General features: G+C 42.1%; 1 protein-coding gene across 2 annotated transcripts in view; it reads right to left on the bottom strand.

The window, feature by feature from the left end:
- Positions 1–4,378: 4,378 nt before the first annotated feature.
- The window catches only part of AEBP2 (AE binding protein 2), a 160,950-nt gene continuing 141,201 nt past the window's right edge, over positions 4,379–24,127 (bottom strand). For both annotated transcript variants that reach the window (XM_055095458.2, XM_055095459.2), the window contains one exon: positions 4,379–24,127. This exon is cut by the window's right edge and continues 27,801 nt beyond it. The gene's annotated coding sequence lies outside the window, so the exon portion shown is untranslated.

Here is a 24,127-nt window from a genome sequence, read left to right as displayed (position 1 = left end):
CCCACCAGGCCCCTCCTCCAACAATGGAGATTACAATTCAACATGAGATTTAAGTGGGGCCACAAATCCAAACCATATCAACATAATAACTGAATTTTAAATCACATTAGCAGATCACATAAATGTAAACATGTATGAGATAATTTAATAATTTTCTTAACATAACAACCCTTCAAAAAGATCTATCTCTTTTTTTTTTTTTTTTTGAGACAGAGTCTTGCTCTATCGCCAGACTGGAGTGCAATGGTGTGATCTCGGCTTACAGCAACTTCTGCCTCCCAGGTTCAAGCAATTCTCCTGCCTCAGCCTCCAGAGTAGCTGGGATTATGGGCACATGCCACCACGCCCAGCTAATTTTTTTTTTAATTTTTAGAGACAGGGTTTCACCATGTTGGCCAGGATGGCCTTGATCTCCTGACATCATGATCCACCCGCCTTGGCCTCCCAAAGTGCTGGGATTACAGGCATGAGACACTGCACCCGGTCAAATAGATCTATCTCTTATACACACACACTCTAACCATCTGAATAAAACATATTAAAGATACATCTAGTTTCTTCCCAGAATCTTTTCAAACCTTCTTTATGCTTTTCCCTCATTCTTCAACTGCTGACACCAGAATGTCTTTGAGGTCAGTAGGACTAGCTCACAGTAAATTTCAATAGGGGTGGTATCAGCATTTGAGGAAAGATCATTCTACTTTATGTAAGCCTGACTTAGGCATGGCAGGACGTTTAGCTTCTCTGGCCCTGGGCATTAAATATCATAGCACACCCAAGTCATTGGCAACAAAAAAAATCCTCCATTCATTTCCAAGTGCTTGATGAGGATGACCCACACCTGGTTAAGAACAATTGAGGGGCTACCCCTTACCTGTTCTGAGTAGTTACTGGGATACAGAGAGCTACCCCTACACCTGTAGCCCAGTAATTACTGGGAACTCTCTCCACCTCCTCAGACAACCCGATTCCCACTTCTTTCCTGCCCCTCCGTTCTAATCTATCTCCTTCCGAAACTGGAGAGGGCGCCCATCATTTTAGTTCTCTTGGCCTTTCCTATCTGAGTGTGCTAGAACATCAGAACCCAGAAAACACAAATCACCAGTGAACAAGATGATGTGCACTTCCATACACAGTGCACAAGGAAGCAGAAATGTCCATGAAGTATTTTAGATAGCTAAGTCATCGACTCGCTTGTCATTTGTTGATTGTATGGGCATTGAAACAACAGAATTTCCACACAGCCAAAAATGAAAATCCACCATGTCCTATCTGGTCAAAGGATCCCCCACTGCCGAGGCTCTTTTTCTCCCCTGAGTCTCAGTATAGCAAATGGTTAACAGCACAGGCCCTAGAGAGATGGAATTTGGATATAAATCCAAATTCCACTCTTGCCCTTTCTTCTATATTTGAAAAAACTGTTGGTTTTGACAAAATATAATTTATATTTCTTATCTTCATGCAAGGTTTTTACTGAGTCCTCCATACTTTTCTTCCTGCGTCTTCCACTAATTTGCTTTGCCTCTGTTGGTCTTTTGCCACGTTTCCTAAGGATTCTTAGCCACACTACTAGGTTTAGTCCTTTGGAGGGAAAACATACCTGATTCTTCACTTCAGGAGCATTTCTTGCCTTCATTTTTCACTTCAGGAATGACAAGGAAGGATGCATAACCAGGTGTTTGGCAGACTGTCACAGAGAAGAGTCCAGATTTACCATGAGCAGCGTAGAATCCACCCTTACTGGCTAGGCAGTCTTGCACAGGTCACTTAATCTCTCTGAGCTTCATTTTTCTCACCAAAAGAAATGGGAAAAAATGTGCCAAAATCACAAACTGTGGTAAAGAACAAATAAAATAGTGAGGTTGCAAATACCCTTTGCATGGGGTGAGAAATTATTCATGTGCTCACTTTCATTCTCCACAAAACTTTAATTTTCTCATGTTCTCTGGATACTTTCTCTGATGTTGAGTTATGGAAGTCATTAAAACAGTACATGAGAGAAGGCTTTAGATCCTTGTCTTAGTCCACTTGGGCTACCATAATAACGTACCCTAAATTAGGTGGCTTATAAACAACAAAGGCCAGGCAGGGTGGTTCACACCTGTAATCCCAGCACTTTGGGAGGCCAAGGCAAGCAGATTGCTTAAGGCCAGGAGTCTGAAACCAACCTGGCCAACATGGTAAAATCCCATCTCTACTAAAAATACAAAAATCAGCTGGGCGTGGTGGCATACTGCTGTAATCCCAGCTTCTTGGGAGGCTGAGGCACAAGAATTGCTTGAACCCAGGAGGCAGAGGTAGCAGTGAGCTGAAGTTGTGCCACTGCATTCCAGCCTGGGAGACAGAGCATGACTTTGCCTCAAAAAAAAAAAAAAAACACCACGAAATTTATTTCTCACAGTTCTGGAGTTGAGGACGTCCAGGATCAAGTTGCCAGCAGATTCTGGTGAGGGCTGACTTCCTGGTTCATGGACCACCATCTTTTCACAGTGTCCTCATATGGCAGAGGGGGCATGGGAGCTTTTAACAGTTTCTTTTATAAGGGCACAAATATGATTCATGAGGGTTCTGTCTTCAGGATCTAATCACCTCTCAAAGCCCTCCTCTCCTAATACTATCATATTGGGGGTTAGATTTTAACTCATGAACATTGGTGTCACCTAAACATTCAATCTGCAGCATTTCATACTTACCCCCACAAAATTCATGTTTTTCTCACATATAACATACACTCACTGCATCCCAACAGCCCCAAAAGTCTTAACTCGTTCCATCTTTAATTCTAAAATCTAAAATCCAAAGTCTCCTCTAAATATCATCTAAATCAGATATGGGTAAGAGTCAAGGTGCAATCCACCCTGAGGCAATTCATCCTGTCCACTGTGAACCTGTGAACCCGAAAGAGTTACGTGCTTTCAAAATACAGTGGTGTGATAGGCATAGGATAAACATTCCCATTCCAAAAGGGAAAAACAGTAAATAAGAAAGGAGTAACAGAGCTTGAGAAGAAACTTTGACCTGATGCTCTGCCCTCCAGGCCCACTGAGGCATGGATCCCATCTATCAGACCCATTGAGGCAGCAGTCTGGCCCCTGCAGACTTGTTGGGCAGGGGTTGGCCCAAGGCTTCAGGCAGCTCTGTACCCATGGCAGTTCTCTGCCTTGACCCTGCAGCTTTCCAGGGCTGGGGTCCCTAGTCCATGACTCTACCAGGAGGCCTCGTCCTTTGAAATCTAGGTGGGGACAACCATAGCCTGACAGCTGTGCTGAACATAGCTCATGCCACCCTGGGATCCACCGGAACGCTACCTAGGGTTGCTGAGGAGAACAGAGCTGGAGTGTAGGGAATGGAGTCCTTGATGTGAGGCAAGGCCTGTGTGCCAAACTCCTGCGGGCACCAGGCATCAGCAAGCCTCTTCTTGGAAACCATTCTATCCCTCCCTGCCCCCAACCCTTGTACTGTGGGCCTGCAATAGAAGGGACAACTCTGATGGTTTCTGAATTGCCTCCAGGGGTTCTCCATTCTCTTGGAGAATAGCTGGTAGCTTCTTTTGAGATGGTTGACAAATCTCCTTATCAAACAGTCATTTGGCCACCCCCTTAGTTTTCTCTCTTAAACCAGGTTTCTCATTCCAATATGGATAGGCTGAGAATTTTCCAAATCTTTAAGTTCTGCCTCCCTTTTGATGAACCATCCCATCTTTAAATAACTTCTTTTTTCTCATTTTATTATAAGCAATCAGGAGAAACCAGTCCACTCTTTCAACACTTCACTTAGAAATTCGCAGCCAAATATCCAATTTCATTTCTTGCAAGTTCTACTTTACACAAAACACAGGGACAGGAACACAATTCAGCCAAGTTCCTTAAGACTTTATAATAGAGACCACCTTCTTCCAGTTTTCAATAACAAGTTCTTCTTTTCTGTCTGAGACCTCATCAGAACAGCTTTTACTCTTCATATTTCTACCAACATTCTGTTCAAGATTATTTAGGTGTTCTCTAAGAAGATTGATCCTTTCTCTACAGTTCTCTTTTCTTTCTGAGCCCTCATCAACATTGCTTTCAAAGGACTATTTATGGCAATGTAGGCTTTTTCTAGCATGCACCTTAAAAGTTTTCCAGCTTCTACCCATTACTCAGTTTCAAAGACACTTCCACATTACAGATATTTGTTATAGCAACACTCCCACTTCTTGGTACCAATTTCTGTCTTAATCCATTCAGACTACTATAACAAAATACCATAAACTTGTTGGCTTATAAACAACAGAAATTTATTCCTCACAGTTCAGGAGGCTAGAAAGTTCAGGCTCAAGCTGTTGGAAGATTCACTGTCTTGTGTGAGTCCACTTCCTTGTTCATAGATGGCCATCTGCTTCTTTTTTTTTTTTTTTTTTTTTTTTTTTTTGAGATGGAGTCTCACTCTGTCACCCAGGCTGGAGTGCAATGGCACGATCTTGGCTCACTGCAACCTCTGCCCCCCGGGTTCAAGTGATCCTCCTGCCTCAGCCTCCTGAGTAGCTGGGATTATAAGTGCGTGCCCGCACGCCTGGCTAATTTTTGTATTTTTAGTAGAGATGGGGTTTCACCATGTTGGCCAGGCTGGTCTTGAACTCCTGGCCTCAGGTGATCCACCTGCCTTGGCCTCCCAAAATGTTGGGATTACAGGCGTGAGCCACCGTGCCTGGCCTAGATGGCCATCTTCTTACTCAGGTGGCAGAAGGAGCAAGGGAGGTCTCCAGGTTCTCTTTTATAAAGCACTAGTCCCATTTTTGAGGGCTCTGCCTTCATGACCTACTCACCTCCCAAAGGCTCCACCTCCTAATGTCATCAGATTGAGAGGTAGGTTTCAACATATGAATTTTAAGGGAACATAAACATTCAATCTTATAGTCAGCCTCAGTTATTGGCATACAGCCTCATGCATAGGGACTTTTACTATATGCTTCCTGTTAAAGTACCTCCAAATTATTGGTTAATATTGATATATTTAATCTTTTCAAGTTACTTCATTGTAACAATTCTCCCTTCAGAATGAAGCAGGTCTAAGGCTCTAATTCTTAACATGTGTACTTGGAAATCCATGTTTGATTTGAACTAGTGAAATTGAGTCACAAAAACAGGTGACAAGTTTCATATGTTCTTGATAAATATAGTCTGCTATTAATATTTTCTTCATATTTTAGAACAGCAATTTCCAATGTGGGTTGCACATACTCCAGTAAATCAACTGATCCACTGGAGACATAAAAGAAGAAAATATGAGAAATGTTATTTATATTTTTTATCTCATTCTTTAGAATTTTTGTATTGCCCTAATAATATATCAGTACAGTGTGTTTAAATCAGAAAAGTTTAAAAACAGTACATGTGGTAGCCAGGTGCGGTGTCTCACACCTGTAATTCAAGCACTTTGGGAGGCTGAGGCAGGTGGATCACTTGAGGTCAGAAGTTTGAGAACAGCCTGGCCAACATGGTGAAACCCCATCTCTACTAAAAATATAAAAATTAGCCAGGCATGGTGGCATGTGCCTGTAATCCTAGTTGCTCAGGAGGCTGAGGCAGGAGAATCGCTTGAACCTAGGAGGCTGAGGCTGCAGTGAGCCAAAATTGAGCCACTGCGCTCTAGCCTGGGTGACAGAGTGAGACTCAGTCTCAAAAAAAAAAAGAAAAGGTACATGTGGAAGTCCTAAGCTTTTGTTTCGTTATTCATACAGTGAAGATATAATAATAACCAATTTATTGAGTCAAAAAATTTTAAATATAGGAAAAAATTTATTTCATTCATTTGGGACAAAGTAGTCAGGTTTTCTACTGAGAGAAAGGCTTGTGAAACTCTGGAGTGTAACATTTTGGGGGGTTTTGTGGGGAGGAGGATGCTTCCCTTGGAAAAACAAAATCACTTGACTTAAAAGTTTCAAGGTCCCGTAACAAAAAAGCAGTAGAATTGCACCTTGAGCCCTCACTCTCATTCCCAAATCTGTTGTCGTCATTTTGATTTTTGCTGTAGCTGCATCTTTGTGGATATCTAAAAACTCCATTATAGCGCTGGGCGCGGTGGCTCACGCCTATAATCCTAGCACATTGGGAGGCCAAGGCAAGAGGATTGCTTGAGGCCAGAAGTTCAAGACCAACCTAGCCAACATAGTGAGACCCAATCTCTATTTTTTTTTAATGTAAAAAAAAAATAATTAAAAAAAGCCCCATGATAGCATGACCCAATGTGGCATAGAACAAATGTGGTTTAATTGGGGGGAAGAAAACCTAGAAAGGATTCAGGGCCAGGCACGGTGGCTCTCGCCTGTAATCCCACCACTTTGGGAGGCCAAGGTAGGTGAATCATCTGAGGTCAGGAATTCGAGACCAGCCTGGATAACATGGTGAAACTCCATCTCTACTAAAAATACAAAAAAAAATTAGCCGGGCATTGTGGTTCATGCCCAGCTACTTGGAAGGCTGAGGCAGGAGAATTGCTTGAACCTGGGAGGCGGACATTGCAGTGAGCTGAGATCGCACCACTGCACTCCAGCCTGGGCAACGGAGTGAGACTCTGTCTCAAAAATAAAGGATTCAGAAGCTTGAGTTTTAGTTCTGTTTCCACCACTTACTGGATGAGTGAACTTGGAAAATTCTTTTAGTTTTGTTTTCATACCTCAGTTTCCTTATCCTGTACAGAGGAGACAGTAATCTCTGCCATGCCTACCTCAATTGTTTCAGGATACAATAATAACAATTATGTGTTCTTGATCCATTCAAGCTAAGAAAACATTTACTGTTTTTGGACTATATATTTATTGTATTTGGACTATTTTTTAGTAAGTATAATAAACTGGGTAGATTATAAACAACAGAAATTTATATATCATAATTCTAGAAGCTGAGACATCCAATATTTAGGCACTGGCAGATTCAGCATCAAAAATCTAGCATGGCTAGAGGCTGTGTCCTCACACGGTGGAAGAAGCTAGGAGTCTCCCCTTGGCCTCTTTTACAAAAGAACTAATCCCATTCATGAGGGCTCTGCCCCCATGACCTCATTAGCTCCCCAAGGCCCCACCTCCTAATACCATCACTCTGGGGATTTGAGTTCATCATATGAATTAGGGATGGGGGAGCATAAACATTAAGATCATAGTGTATGTCAAGTTATTACGTCAATATATCTTATAAGTTGTGAAGAACTCACGAAAGTCAGGCATTGTTTTTGTGCACGCACATTTAGAGGTGTTGCCTTGGGCCGGGATGCATCCAGCCCAGTCCTAGATATTTTCCATCTACGCAGTGAAAGACACTCATCCTCAACTCGAGTAATTTTTGACACCATTTAATGTGAAAAGCAGCAGAACCTGCGGTTTTGCTGGCCACCCGACACAGGAGAGTGTATTCCTATTCAAATTAGGCTTAATGTTAATCCCAGCAAAGAATTTAAGAAGGGCGCTAAGGGAAAGGGGAGGGCCCCCACCCATCTGCAGTTACGGAAGGCAAATCATTATATGTCCTGAAATCAGAAGGAAAACAGGGACAAGATATGTTCAGTTTCAGTATTTTTGGGAAAGTAGCTGTGTACACAATTCAAAAGGGAAATTAATGCTCCCATTCCAAAATCATCATCTTCTGGAAAGAAAATCAGAGCCGTGTTGCTTCTTTTCAGCCAAACTCAGAAACTGTCACAAAGGAGCTACTGAAGGAATATTAAAAGCTATTACTTTCCTTAGAATCACTTAATTTTATGGCACACAGATGGAATTTCTACTTTAGTAAGTAGGTAATGAATATTTCAGACTTAAAAATTTTCCCCTAGCCATTTTTGCAACTCACAATTTGCTACTTAGAACAGTGAAAAAATATGACTGTTAATGCTGACAGTCAAAAAAGGAAAACTTTCTCCAGCACTCTTCTCTCACTGTTTTTTTATTGCTCATCTGGATTGGCCTGTAGGGTTTAATGGCCAAGGAATTAATTAGAAATGTCTGTTCTGGTAGAAAAGTTGCTGTTATTGCTTTGGTTAGTGATTTCGTTCTTAACGTTGTTTTAAAAGCTAAATTATCACCAAGCAGTGAAATGCTCTCTCTCAATACATCCCTCTTCATTATTCTTATCAATTAGCTGCAATTTCGGAAAGAATTTTGTCCCATTTTTCCATGATGTTGAGTAAGTACATGATCCAGAGGAGCTCTTACTGTTTCTAAAAATCTTGCCAAGTCATTTCTTCCAAATCAGAGACCACACACTAAGATGGATACTGAGATTTCTTGGTTTCAAGACTAAAACAAGTGATAAGTGAGCCAAGCAAAATAAGATGAGGTGGCCCTGTGTAGGCCAATTCCTTGCCTAAAACACCTTCCAAGCACAATCACCATCAAATTGTCTATGGCTCCCCAGACAGTGACCTGGCATTTCTTATTAGAAGAAAACCACTTCAGATTGACACTATTGGAAAAAGCACATAGAGTCCAAGAAATCAATAGGCAGAAAGAGAAAGTCAATAACAATGAACATAGTGACACAAGAAACCAACTAAATTAGAAGCTTAATGAAGTGTTCCCCCAAAAATCTACCATTAGATTCAGTGTCTTCAGAATCAATATGACCCACCCGACTTAGGCATTCAATAATAATTGAATAAATAAAACGGAAAGCTTAGGCAGTCTGCAAAATTATCCAAGGTTTATTTTTCTCCAGAAATTTAGTTTTCAACCCTTGGCTTTTAGGGCTACAGAAAGTTGCTGGTAGTGCTAAAGAAGTGCAAAAATAACAAGCACCTGGGCCAGCCACGGTGGCTCCTACCTGTAGTCCCTGCCCTTTGGGAGGCTGAGGTGGGAGGGTTGCTTGAGGTCAGGAGTTCAAAACCAGCCTTGTCAACATAGGAAGACTCCATCTCTAGGGAAGAAAATTTTTAAAAAATTAGCTGGGCAAGGTGGTGCATGCATGTAGTCCCAGCTACTGGAGATGCTGAGATGCAAGGATAACTTGAGCCCAGGAGTTTGAGGCTGCAGTGAGCTATGATAGTGCCACTGCACTCCAGGCTGGGTAAAAGAGCAAGACCTTGTCTCAAAAAAAAAAAAAAGAAAAAAGGGAAAAGAAAAAGAAAAATGAGCACAAGTCTCTGACACAGACTGTAATTGGCAAGGCCTCCTGAGGACAACAGCAACTTACACTGCTTTGAATGACCCTCAGCATAGTAACATATGCATCTAGAATTTACATACATTTCAATGATATTAAAATATCCCAGATATGGCCGGGCACGGTGGCTCACACCTGTAATCCCAGCACTTTGGAAGGCCAAGGCAGGCGGATCACAAGGTCAGGAGATCGAGACCATCCTGGCTAACACGGTGAAACCCCCTCTCTACTAAAAAATACAAAAAATTAGCCGCGCATGGTGGCAGGCGCCTGCAGTCCCAGCTACTCGGGAGGCTGAGGCAGGAGAATGGCATGAACCCGGGAGGCGGAGCTTGCAGTGAGCCGAGATCATGCCACTGCACTCCAGCCTGGGTGACAGAACGAGACTCCGTCTCAAAAAAAAAAAAAAAAAAGAAAGAAAAAAATCCCAGATATAAGAAATAAATGCTGTATAGAAGTACCTCAAAAATACTATTTTCAGATCTCTACTTACTGAAATAAACCTGGAAAAAATATAAAGTAACAAAATGTTAATACATACTTTCTGGGCCTCATTATCAGTGAATAGAGCAGAGAACTAGAGGGTTAAATGCCCATAAAGTTTTTTGTGATGAATCAGAAGGAAATCATGCTGGAATTTGCTTTTCCTTCTTTAAAACAAGCTTGCATCCCTTTTCCACATTATGTTATTTGGTCCCATGTGAGCTACTAATAACTTTTATAGATGACATTATCTTCTCCCTCCTTGATGTTGAGTGCTGTCCATTCAAGTCACTTCAGAAATGGAATACAGGAAGCAAGCTAGAACTCCAAACTTATGCTATCCTACAAGGAAAGTATATGGGAGCTATGAAGCCAAGATAAAATTTCTCGCTTGAATAGTAGTAGGGAAAGCTTTTATTCATAATGAAATGTATCCAGTGAGTTTAACAACTGTTTCTAAGGTCAACCACTGAGATCTGCTACTGATCCTGAATTTTTATCTCCAGTCTATTTCTCTACCTGGACATATCTCATTATCTTCCTTTCCTATTCCAACCCCATCGCATTTCTCCACACTCATGTCCTCTTGAGTAACCAATTGTCATGACCATTTCTGACGTCGTTTCTAAGGTGTTAATTAATTTGTCCTTCAAACTTAAGTAAACTTAGGGATGCTAGAACTAATAATAATAGGAAACCTTATATGGCATGTGTTCTGAGCTCTCTGTGTACATTAATTCACTCAATCCTCACAACTCCACCCCGAAGGTAGATACTGTCATTCATATTTGCACAGACTATGGAATTAAGGCATAGAGAAGTAAAGCAACTGGCTCAAGAGCTCAGCTCACAGCTAAAATTGGTTGGAATTCAAACCCTGGCAGTCTGTTTGAAGAGCCCATATCCTTAACTCCTGTCCTAGGCTGTCCTTCAAAAACAAGCAAGCAAACAAACAAAAAAGGCAAGATACAAAGTGGTCTCTTAATAACCCCTTTCCTATCATACACTGATTATGTTTGAAATTTTTCAATCCCTTCAGTGTGGTCTCCGCTTGTTCAAGAAGACACACAAAACAGGAGATGAGTGAAACAAAGCCTTCCACGTGGAAACAGTCCATTAAAATATGCCCAATGAATGAATGAGTGAATGAATGAGCTACTGAGCCCCTCTGCTTTCTCTCAGCCATCTGCTGCCATTATTATTCCCAGCCAGCAGGCCTAACACTTCCCTATCGATCTCCTTGCTCTGAACGCAGGTTTTCTGTGGACTTCTTCCTGTCTCTGGCATCTGTCACGTACCTACAGGTCACCCAGCGTTCCTCTTTCCTCATTTGCTCTCCTCTGCAGTCCATCTGCAGTTCCAGGTCTGCATTACCTGCAGATTCTCCCGTGAAGCCGCACTGGCGTCGGCTTTTTATAATTCTGTTGAAATATCTCAGGCATATTAAAATATAACAAGCCCCAGTAGGCTAAAGAAATAAAAAATGAAAATAACTGCCTCAGTTGAAGCCCCTGTGAACTCTGCATGATCCTTTGTTCTTTTCTCTCCCCTGAATCAACCCCTACCCTGAACTTGGGGTATTTTGTATGCTTTTAATATGACTTCACAAAGAGTATATGGTTCTACTTGATCTTAAACTTTACAGAAAGGGTATCATATTGTACATATGCTATTTGCTCAGCATTATAGGTCACTTTAATAATAAGTGGAAGAAAATAAAAACTTTCTCCCCATGACACAGGTTAAGAAAAAGAGCATTCCTATTGCCATGCAAGCCCCGAGTGAGCGTCTCCTGATTCCATTTCACCTCGCCTCCCAGAGGTAACCACTATCCTGGCTTTGCCTTGCTTCTCTACTTTTTTGGGGGTTTGGGGGGGTTTTGTTTGTTTATTTATTTGCGGGGGTAGGGAGTTGTTTGTTTGGTTTTGTTTGTTTTTTGGGGTTTTTTGTTTTGTTTTAGACAAAGTCTTGCTCTGTCTCCCAGGCTGGAGTGCAGTGGTGCAATCTCAGCTCATTGCAACCTTTGCTTCCCGGGTTCAAGCAATTCTCCTGCCTCAGCCTTCCAAGTAGCTGAGATTACAGGCGTGCACCACCATTCCAGGCTAATTTTTGTATTTTTAGTAAAGACGGGGTTTTACCATGTTGGCCAGGCTGGTCTCGAGCTCCTGACCTCAGGTGATCTGCCTACCTTGGCCTCCCAAAGTGCTGGGATTACAGGCATGAGCCACAGCACCCAGCCTGGTTTAAAGACAGGATCTGACTCTGTCACCCAGGCTGGAGTGCAGTGGTGCAAACTCGGCACACTGCAGTCTCTACCTTCTGGGCTTGAGCGATCCTCCCACCTCAGCCTCCTGAGTAGCTGGGACTACAGGCATGTGCCACCATGCCTGGCTAATTTTTTTGTATTTTTGGTAGAGACAGGGTTTCACCATGTTGCCCAGACTGGTCTCCAACTTCTGAGCTCAACTGATCCCCCCATCTCAGCCTCCCAAAGTGCTGAGATTATAGGTGTGAGCCATCGTGCCTGGCCTCTACTTTTTTTTTTATAGTTGCTACCACTTACGTATGTATCCCTAAATCAAGTATTACTCAGCTTTGCCCGCTACCTTATATAATGTTTTCAAATATTATTTTGGGACTTGCTTCCTCCATTCAATATCTTGGAAATTCTTCCACACTAATGAACATATTTTCACTGTGGTATAGTGCTACTTTCTCAGTAATTCTGCAAATTATCCACTCCACTATTGACAGGATTTTATTCTGTTGTTGTTTGTATTATTGTTCTAATCTCTCCGTCTCTCTCTCTTTTTTTTTTCACCACTATAAACAAAACTGCTGTGAATACACTTGACCATGCCTTCATTATCTATGTACAATAATAACTATTATTGTTTTGTCTGTAACTCAGGTTTTCTGGGGAGTCATTTTAGTCATTTTTGTATTTTCTCTGTTTGGACGTAAGCTCAGTGCATCCAGGGTTTTTTGCTCTGATCTTGTCATCCAAAGGAGTCAAATGTACTCCAGGTGGCCCTAGGAGGAACCATAATTTTGTAATGCAAGCAAGGCTTCAGGTCCACTGTCATACTCTGTCTTTCTCACATCCTTTGGGATGTGTGTCATCCTGGTTTCGTTACTGTTACTATTGTTTTGGTTTTGGTCTGGGCCATTTTCTTTGGTGGCAGCCTCTGAGGTGTTATAATTCCCCCTTTTAGCCTTTTCTGTGCCTCTCTCAGAGGCCAAAAAACAGAAACAAAAAGAACCTTCCAGATGCCTCCATGCCACTCTGTGGCCATGGAGCAATTAGAGCGCTGCCTTCCGTGCTCTCCCCAGATGCATATTGGCAAAGGGACCTTTCCACAAGTCTCTCTGTCTCCCCTGACTTCATCAGGAAGAGAGGCTTGGAATCTCCCTGGTTGCATCAAGCATTGAGGGCATGATAGAATTATCAACAAAACCTGAGGATGCAGTGAAATTTCAACCTATTCTGATGATCTGAGTTAGTTAGTTTAATTCCTGGGATTACCTGGAAAATAAAGGAAAGACTGTTCTCACTTGTATAATAAACCAGTGAGATTATCCAAACACTCAGTCCCAATACCTTAGAGAAAATCTATCCAATATGGTAGCCCCTAGCCACATAATGGAGATTTAAGTTTAAATTATAAATAATTAAAATTAAATAAAATTTAAAATACAGTTCCTCAGTTACACTAGACACATTTCAAGTGTTTAGTGACCACATGTGGCTGGTGTCTTCCCTATTGGACAACACAGACATAGAACATTTCCATCATCACAGAAAACTCTACTGGATGGCACTGTCTTACAGGATACTTGCATGAGAGAGAGCAAAGTGGGTACACTAAAGACATTGTGATTGCAAACAGTAGGATCAGTGGATGACTGATATTGGCACTAGGTATCCAGATTCACAACTGCAGTAACTGGGTTTCATTTCAGTATCCAAGAAAACTAAAGGCCAGAGGGTCTCACAACAGGGGTAATGGGCAGTTTCCGAGAGATTGCATTGTATATCAAAGTTTTCTTCCTCTATGTTGCCTTTTTATTTTTTTTTAGACAAAGTATCTCTCTGTCACCAGGCTGGAGTGTAGTGGCACGATGTCGGCTCACTGCAACCTCTGCCTTTTGGGTTCAAGTGATTCTCATGCCTCAGCCTCCCAAGTAGTTGGGATGACAGGCACATGCCACCATGCCCAGCTAACTTTTGTATTTTTAGTAGAGATGGGGTTTCGCCATGTTGGCCAGGCTGGTCTCAAAGTCTTGACTTCAAGTAATCCACCCACCTCGGCCTCCCAAAGTGCCAGGATTACAGGCATGAACCACCACGATGGGCCTATGTTGCTTCTTTCTATACAGCTTTATAAAAAAGAACTTTGTGTCATTTTGTGGTTACTCAGTTCAGTCTCATATTTTCTTCCCACTCTCTGTACCAACCTGGAGCCCTCAGATGTCTTTCCACTCCCTTCCCCGGCCTGCTTTGGGTAGCAGAGTGCTGAGCCACGCAAGCTGCATTTCCAAGGTTCCTTCTGGTTGGAGGATCTGGGATCAGCCAGGAGAAGTACTTGAGTGACACTGAAGAAGTAAAGGAAAGGAGAGGCCAGTGGGTTTCTCCCCCTCCTTCTCTGCCTTCACCAGCATCTCCAGCAGTGGCTCTCTCTGCAGTGTCAGCTCACATCACCCAGGCCTACTGTGGCCTCATTTTCCATAGAGTGGTCCTGACCTCTGGACTCCAGCATAACTGACTCCTCTCTTTGTCACCCCCACCTAAGAGTGACATTAGCTTCCTGCCATTGCCAGTATCTAGGTTGGCTCAGTATCTCCTATTTGACTTCTCAGCAATCCCATCACCTTGGTGACCAATTCCTGCATTAAACTTCATCTGTTCTAACTCCCCAGAATTGTTTCTGTGTTCCTGGTGGGCTCTCATACACCTCTACAAAATCCTCTTGTGCTCACATGGTAAAGTTGGCATGTAGTTGTTAGTTTTTGCAAACTCCCATCCCTTCCAGGAGTTTATCAGTCTGCTTACATAGGCCAAGTTCACAAAATTAATTCCTCCCCCTAAATTGCATGCACATATATGTGTGTATGCTGTATCCTGAGGTATTTTACACTGCCAAGCCACCATGTTTACTGGCTGAGGTTGTGCCCGATAGAGTGGCCCCTGTATATAAGAGATGACTCCAATCTGGTCCTCCTATGCCCTGGCCCACCAAAAGGGATGCCTTCTTCTGACTAGTCTTTGCAGAAGAGCCATGTTTTGCAACTTATCTGTTTAGAAGAGATTTCTCTTTCTGATTTGCAAGAAGGTAACTTTGTGGCAGAGGTAGCTCTGTATGGTGTCTTTTATTTTCCTGTCCAGATACACATAGTACTATAGATCTGAAGTCATCTAACTGTATAAATTTCTAATGAGTAGCATTGGAGGTCTGAGGGTCTTACATTAAGAGGGCCTCTCGGCCAGGCACAGTGGCTCATGCCTGTAATCGCAGCACTTTGGGAGGCCGAGGCAGGTGGATCTCTTGAGATCAGGAGTTTGAGATCAGCCTGGCCAACATGGCAAAACCCTGTCTCTACTAAAAACACACAAAAAATTAGCCAGGCGTGGTGGTTGGTGCCTATAATCCCAGCTACTCGGGAGGCTGAGGTAAGAGAATTGCTTGAACCCCTGAAGAGCGGAGGTTGCAGTGAGCCAAGATCATGCCACTGCACTACAGCCCAGGCGACAGAGCAAGACTGTCTTGAAAAAAAAAAAAAAAAAAAAAAAAAAAGAGGGCCTTGGGCCTCTCAATCCTCTATAAGTCCATAGCATCTTTCACATTAAAGATTGTAATGCATTATAATCTGCATCCCCACAGAGCTTTCCAAGGGCAAGAGGACTAAAGGACTATGTCTCTTGCAGCTCTGTATCTGCAAAGCTTAACAAAGTACCTGGCACATAGTAAGTGCTCAATGTATGTTCACTAAATGAAGACTGAATGGTGCTTTATGAGTTTGCAAAGCACTTTTAAATATATTACCACATTTAATGCTCACAGCAACATTGTAAGGTAATCCAACTAATTTTGCAAATAAGGAAATGAGACTAAGAGACGCTAAGACCACATTCATGGTTAGTGACGCAGGAAGGACTTAAAATTGCGCCTACGTATTTCTAGACCAATGTTCTACTACAGCTATCCAAGGACTCCTCTTGGTCTTTATTAATATTTATACTACCAACTTAGTGCAAGACTTTTAATGAATTAGGAAAAGCGCCCCCTTTGACAGGGTTGGATTATAAAAAGTTATTTCCTCTAAGAAAACAAATTGGAAAACGGCCCTCCGTCCTCCTGGCTAAGTGAGCCCCACCAGGGCTCAGCCCACCTTGGACAGGAGATTCTGTGAGAAGTCTATCCTACCCAATCATACAGACGTGTACACATCATGCAATCTGTTATAGCCTGTCTGTAAACTGAAGTTCAGGGATTCCTTTTGATTTTGTTTTTAAATTATACGGGGCTTCCTTTATTAATTCTATAAGGTATTTATACTGTAAAATGCTTTTCCTGGTTTTTTGACTTTTTATAATGTATCTAAACTCAAAGCATTATTGAGTAAGCTTTGATGGCAATATTTTTATTCACATCACAATAAAACAGCTATTTTATTTTCTTATTCTTCCTATCACCATCATCTTCAAATGCTTATAGCACTGTGCCAGATAATTCTGAATAGATGTATAATCTCTTTCTCATCAATCTTCTGTCTTGCTGGAAAAGGTAAATTTCCCAGCTCAGGAAATTAAAATAACTTTGCCTCTTTTATTTTATTTCAGTTTGGTTGGATTTTAATGAGTTCACTTATAGCTGTTTCTAATAGAGGGAGATGTAAGCACGTTTTCTTTTGTTGGCTGTCAATTTTCCAAATTTTCTTTCTTTCTTTTTTGTTTCCTTTTTTTTAAAGACAGGGTCTTGCTCTGTTGCTCAGGTTGGAGTGCAGTAATGCAATCATAGCTCATTGCAGCCTCAAACTCCTGGGCTCAAATGATCCTCCTGCCTCAGCCTCCCAAATAACTGGGATTACAGGAACAATCCACCACCTTCTTTCTTTATTTTTAATTCCCTTGCTTCAAATAGAGGATGTACCAGACTTAACCATTTAAAAGGCAAACCTAGGCCAGCCACGGTGGCTCACGCCTGTAATCCCAGCACTTTGGGAGGCTGAGGCGGGCAGATAACCTGAGGTCAGGAGTTCCAGACCAGACTGGCCAACATATAGTGAAATCCTGTCTCTATTAAAGAAAAATACAAAAATTAGCTAGGCATGGTGGTGCACGCCTGCAGTCCCAGCTTCTTGGGAAGCTGAGGCAGGAGAATCACTTGAACACAGGAGGCAGAGGCTGCAATGAGCTGATATCATGCCATTGCACTCCAGCCTTGGTGACAGAGCAGACTCTGTCTCATAAAATAAAATAAAAGGCAAACCTAATCCATATTCCACAGATTTATGCCTCCAACCAGATCTGCACTGTTCTTATTTCAGAATGCTTTGCAGATGTCAGAAACTGCTATTATAGGCTCATGAAAATGGTGGTGATTCCTTCATATTAAATACACACACATACACACACATGCAGAGCAACTGTGAAAAAATTTTTGTAACTTTTTTTGGTATTCTCTTGAACCTCAAAAAAGCACAATAACTTCATTCTCTGTTTTACATTTTTTTCTCCTCCTTTACAACATCATCTAGGGTCTTTTCCTTTATACCTTTTTAGGGAATTGTTATAGATACTTCTGGAATTTATAAAACTAATTTCCTTCACATTAATGCAAAAATTCCATTGCTTGCCAACTCATTAGAAACAAAAGTTATGATTCTAATTTTACTCTTCTCTCTTCTCTTTCCAATCTTTACCTCATGTTCCTTTTATCTCACTTTTTCAAATGCTAAGAATCAAGATCAATCTTTGTCCTTTACTTCTCCATACCACCCTCTAGCACTTGCACAAAATGGAAATTCAGTCATTTCAAACACGCCTGCAGGCATGTGCAGCCCTCTTCTCTTTCTCCCTTCCATCAGTTATTGACACTTGCTAAAACACTGCTCTCAATGACCTTGAAGAATTAAGCAACACTAACATCTTTATCAATAGAAGGATATAACCTTGACATTAATCTGATCAGATCTGTATAATTTTTAAAATCACTGTAGTCATCAACTGAAGAACAAATAAGAAGAAAGATAAGATGAGACCACTTGGACGTAACTGCAATGGTCCACAGGAAATGTAATCAGGGCCAGATCGAGGCAATCGCAAAGGCAACTGAGGAGAGAAGATGGAATTAAGAGACTCTGTGAAGTGAAATTGACAAGACTCAGTGATTGGAATGTGGAGGTTGAAGGAGAATAAGTTGTAGGAATTACCCCCTGAGTTGGGCTTTGGTAGCTGGGCAATGTTGGCCTTTTTGGAGATAAGAAGACCCAAGAAGAAGGCAAGTTTTGGTAAAAACATGGTTCATTCCATTTTGGTAATTATCCTTCCTCTGAAAACAACACTTTGTTGCTGTTTTCTTTTTTCTTTTTTAAACTTTTTTTTTTTTCATTAGTTTTGGAGGAACAGGTAGTGTTTGGTTACATGGATAAGTTCTCTAGTGGTGATTTCTTAGATTTTGGTGCACCCATCACCTGAGCAGTATAAACAGTACCCAATGTGTAGTCTTATCTCTCACTTCCCTCCCACCCTTCCCCCTGAGTCCCCAAAGTCCATTATATTGTTCTTATGCCTTTGTGTCCTCATAGCTTAACTCCCACTTATAAATGAGAAGATATGACATTTGGTTTTCCATTCCTGAGTTACTTCACTTGGAATAATGGTCTCCATCTCCATTCAGGTTGCTGTGAATGCCATCATTTCATTCTTTTATATGGCTGAGTAAAATTCCATGGTGTATATATCCACATTTTCTTGATCCACTCGTTTGTTGATGGACATATAGGTTCCATATTTTTGCAGTTGTGAATTGTACTGCTATAAACATGCATGTGCAAGTGCCTTTTTCATATAATGACTTCTTTTCCTCTGGGTAAATACCCAGTAGTGGGATTGCTGGATCAAATAGTAGTTCTACTTTTAGTTCTTTAAGGACTGTCCACACTGTTTTCCATAGTGGTTGTACTAATTTACATTCCCACCATGTTGCTGGTTTCTTCATTTAAAGTTGAGGCATTTGCGGGGTACAGTGCAATGTTGGAAAACTGATTTGTGCTTGGTAATTAATTTTCTATGTTTGCCTTTGATATCCCTAAGGAACAACAAAAAGCAATGACTGACAAATGGTTAGAAATAAAGTCTGAAACTGTTAAGAAAGATTTTGCCTAGAAATATATATATTGTGTTAGATCCTTTGTGCCCTTTTTCAACTATTGTGTCTCAACTCCAAATTCACTCTTCCATACTGTGCTTTGTCATACTGGGACAGGGACTCTGCAAACTACATTTCTGAGACCCCTTTGCCAGCTGGCTTCCTGTTAAATTCTGGAGAGTGGTGGGAAGGCAGGCAGGACAAAGAGACAAGCACCTTCCTTCTTCCTTCTTCTGTTTGCTTAGTGTTCCTGTCAGTGGCACTTAGCCCCAGCTGCAACAGCTGGCTTCTGCTTGAACATTTTTGGCAACTCACATCTAGCCTCATCACTGGCCCTCAGAGGTCCCTACAACATCATCACTGGCCCTCAGAGATCCCTACGACATCAACACTGGGCCCTAGAAGTCCAACTACAACCTGGTCATAACCACTCCTCAGTGGCCTGAGCTCCCACTACATAGGTCCCCTACTCTGAGGTTCTAGAGCTTTTGACAACCCCAGTTTCCCCTGTTTGGTTCCCCCAGGGCTAGGTTGGTAGCAGCTTCCTCAGTAATATCTCCAGGTGAGCCCAGTGCTCCCTTTTGTCCTTTCTATCCTCTAATACATGTGTAAACTATTTCCTCTAGTAAATTCCCTCTGGTGAAATCTTCCTTGTGGTTTCTATTTTTCTGGCTGGGCAGTGACTGATGTACTTTGGGTATATAAAAATGAATAATAACCTTCCCTACCCTTAAGGAGCTCACAGACTAGTTAGGAGATGAAGATAGGCAAATAAATGTACTAATTTATTTTTGAGGTAGTGGATTGGCCATTTTATTTCCTCTCCCAACCAAAATCATAATAAAATGATAGCAAAGGAATTAAATACAACAAACTCTAAATGATAGAGAGAACAGGAAACAAAGGAAACACATCAGCAGAGAATCTCAACAAAATTCTGGAGGTTAGACAGTAGAAGATGTGTTAGTGATTAAGTAGGGCAGAGGAAACCGCATCCTGGAATATGCATAGAGAGGGTGTATTAGACTGGGCAATTCATAAAGAAAAGAGGTTTAATTGACTCACAGTTCCACAAAGCTGGGGAGGCCTCAGGAAACTTACAATCATTGAAGAAGGTGAAGGAGAATGTATTAGTCCATTTTCATGCCGCTGATAAAGACATACTTGAGACTGGGCAATTTACAAAAGAAAGAGGTTTATTGGACTTACAGTTCCACATGTCTGGGGAGGCCTCACAATCGTGGTGGAAGACGAGGAGGAGCAAGTCACATCTTACGTGGATGGCAGCAGGCAAAAAGAGAGCTTGTGCAGGGAAATTACCATTTTTAAAACCATCAGATCTCATGAGACTCATTCACTATCACGAGAAAAACACAGGAAAGACCCACTCCCAAAATTCAATCACCGCCCCCTCCCCCGCCACAACTGGGTAACTCCCACGACACATGAGAATTGTGGGAGTTAAAATTCAAGATGAGATTTGGTTGGGGACACAGCCAAACCATAACAGAGAAGCAAGCACCTTCTTCACAAGGCGACCAGAGAAGGCAGGAGGCAAGTGCCACACAGTTTTAAACCACCAAATCTCATAAGAACTCACTCACTATCATAAGAATTGGGAAACCACCCCCACGATCCAGTCACCTCGCACCAGGTCCCTCCCCCAACACATGGGGATTACAATTTGAGATGAGACTTGGGTGGACACAGAGCAAACCATGTCATTCTGCCCCAGTCCCTCTCAAATCTCATGTCCTCACAATTTAAAACACAATCATGCCTTCTCAACAGTCTCCCAAAGTCTTAACTCATTCCAGCATTAACACAAAAGTCCAAGTCCAAAGTCTCATCTGAGACAAGGTAAATCCCTTCCACTTATGAGCCTGTAAAATCAAAAACAAATTGGTTACTTCCAAGATACGATGAGATGATGGGCTTTGGGTAAATGTTCTCATTCCAAATGGGAGAAATTGGCCAAAACAAAGGGGCTACAGAACCCATGCAAGTCCAAAACCCAGCAGAAGAGTCAATGAATCTTAAAGCTCCAAAATAATCTCCTTTGACTCCATGTCTCACATGGAGGGCATGCTGATGCAAGGGGTGGGCTCCCACAGCTTTGGGTAGCTCTGCCTCTGTGGCTCTGCAGAGTACAGCCTCCATGGCTGTTTTCACTGGCTGGCATTGAGTGCCTGTGGTTCCTCCAGGCACATGGTGCAAGCTGTCAATGAATCTACCATTCTTGGGTCTGGAGGATGGTGGCCTTCTTCTCACAGCTCCACTAGGCAGTGCCTAGTGCAGACTCTGTGTGGGGGCTCCAACCCCACATTTCCCCTCTGTGCTGCCCTAGTAGAGGGTCTTCATGAGGGCTCCACCCCTGCAACAGACTTGTGCCTGGACATCCAGGCATTTCCATACATCCTCTAAAATCTAGGCAAAGGCTCCTAAATTCCTGCCTTCTGCACACCCAAAGGCCCAACACCATGTGGAGGCTGCAGAGACTTGGGGCTTGCACCATCTGAAGCAACAGCCCAAGCTGTTCCTTGGTCATTTTTGCCATGGCTGGAGCTGGAGTAGCTGGGACACAGAGTGCCATGTCCTCATGCTGCACAGAGCAGTGGGGCCCTGGGTCTGGTCCAAGAAACCAATTTTCCCTCCTAGGCCTCTAGGCCTGTGATAGGAGGGGCTAGCACAAAGGTCTCTGACATGCTGTGGAGACATTTTCCCCATTGTCTTGGATATTACCACTCAGCTCCTCGTTGCATATGCAAATTTTTGCAGCCAGATGGCTTAAATTTCTCCCCAGAAAAATGGGTTTTTCTTTTCTACCACATGGTGAGGCTGCAAATTTTCCAAGCTTTTATGCGCTGCTTCCCTTTTCAACATAAGTTCCAATTTCAGACCATCTCTTTGTGAATGCATATGACTGTAAACTTTCAGAAACAGCCAGGCACCTCCTGAATGCTTTGCTGCTTTGACGTTTCTTCTGCCAGATATACTAAGTCATCTCTTTCAAGTTCAAAATTTCAAAGATCTCCAGTGCGGGGCAAAATACCACCAGTCTCTTTGTCAAAGCAGCAAGAGTGACCTTTGCTCCAGTTCCCAATAAGTTCTTCATCTCCATCTGAGACCACTTCAGCCTGGACTTCATTGTCCATATCACTATCAGCATTTTGGTCAAAACCATTCAACAAGTTTCTAGGAAGTTCCAAACTTTCCTACATCTTCCTGTCTTCTTCTGAGGCCTTCGAACTCTTCCAACATCTGTCTGTTACCCAGTTCCAAAGTTGCTTCCACATTTTCAGGTGTCTTTATAGCAGTATCCCATTCCTCGTACCAATTTTATGTATTAGTCTGTTTTTACACTGCTATAAAGAACTACCTGAGGCTGTGTAATTTATTAAGAAAAGAGGTTTAATTGACTCACAGTTCTGCATAACTAGGGAAGCCTCAGGAAATTTACAATCATTATGGAAGACAAAGGAGAAGCAAGCACGTTCTTCACAAGGCAGCAAGAGAGACAGAGAGGGAGGAAACTGACACACATTTTTAAACCATCAGATCTGGTGAGAACTCACCATCATGAGAACAGCATGGGGAAGACAGCCCCCATTATCCAATCACCTCCCACTAGGTCCCTCCCCTGACACACGAGGATTACAATTCAAGATGAGATTTGGGTGGGAACACAGAGACAAACCACATCAGAGGGCTAAGGATAAGGATGGAAGGTCTGCCCAGCAGAGCCCCCAGAAGGTCTACAAACTCAGAAACACTGATTACCTTGGAGGGTGAGAGAAAGAGACAGGGCTGGACACTGGAATTGGTTGACAGTGCATACGTTGGTTTTCTCTTTGTCCCTACCTCCTTGACCAGAATGTTTAGCAGTCACACAACCCCCACACCTCCACCACCAGGAGAAAGAATGACTTATCTCTAGTGAAATAAGACTGAACCATCTGGGAAGAACCAGAATAGACAATGTCAATATTGTTGCCCCTCAACAAATCTCTTCTGGAACTTAGGGATCCCCCAGCTTAGCAGCAGTCTCGCTGGCCATGCCCTTTAATATGAAACCTACCAGTCAAAAAGCCTCACTCACAGGCACCCAGAACTGATTTTCTATTGCATAAGTCTTCATTTTTAAGAAATCAAATATGTGCACATGTTCAGAATTTAAAAATAAAATAATATAAAAAGTCAAACTCTCTCTCTCCCTGTTTCCCACCCACTTCCACCCCAAAGGTAATGCTTCTTATTAATTTCTTGACTATTATTCTAGAATTTTCATGCAAATATAAGAAAATATGTTTGTATATCCCATTTTCATTAAAAAATAGTATATGATGAACCCTGTTCAGTTTATTTTTTCAATGTTAGCCATTCGAATAGATGTAAAGTGATATCTCATTGTGGTTTTAATTTGCACTTCTCCCAGGAGTAACAATGTTGAGTATCTTTTCATGTGTTCTTTTGCCATCTATAACAGTTTCCTATGGCTTGTGTAATATATTACCACAATCTTGATGATTTAAAATGATGGAAGTTTATTCTCTCATAGTTCTAGAGGCCCAAAGTTTAAAATCAGTATCGCTGAGCTAAAATTAAGGTTCAGCAAGTGTCTTAATCCATTTTGTGTTGCTATAACAGAATACCTGAGACTGGATAATATATAAAGAAAAAAGGTGTATTTAGCTTGTGATTCTGCAGGCTGGGAAGTTCAAGGGCATGGCCTTGGTTTCTGACAAAGCCAGAAGTGCTTCTTTTATGCTGCATCATAACACGGCAGAGAAGGCCAAAGCAGAAGTTGACACATGCAAAGAGAGAGGACCAAACAGGAGGAAGAACCTCACTTTATAATATAACAACTTGCTCCTGAGGGAACTAATCCATTCTCAAGAGAACTAATCCAGTCTCATCAGAACAAGAACTCACTGCTGTGAGAACAGCACCAACCCATTCATGGGGGATCCACCCTCATGACCCAAATACCTCCCACTAGGCCCTGCCTCCAGTACCACCACATTGGAAATCAAATTTCAATATTAGTTTTGGTGAGGATAAACCATATCCAAATTATAGCACTTTCATAATATGGCCTTCTCTTCTATGGATACTTGTGATTGCCTTAGGCCCACCTGGATAATC

The sequence above is a fragment of the Pan paniscus genome, chromosome 10, assembly GCF_029289425.2.
Source record: "Pan paniscus chromosome 10, NHGRI_mPanPan1-v2.0_pri, whole genome shotgun sequence".
NCBI classification, from domain to species: domain Eukaryota; kingdom Metazoa; phylum Chordata; class Mammalia; order Primates; family Hominidae; genus Pan; species Pan paniscus.
Note: the sequence above shows the minus strand (reverse complement) of the source record. Positions and strands in the feature narration are given on the sequence as shown.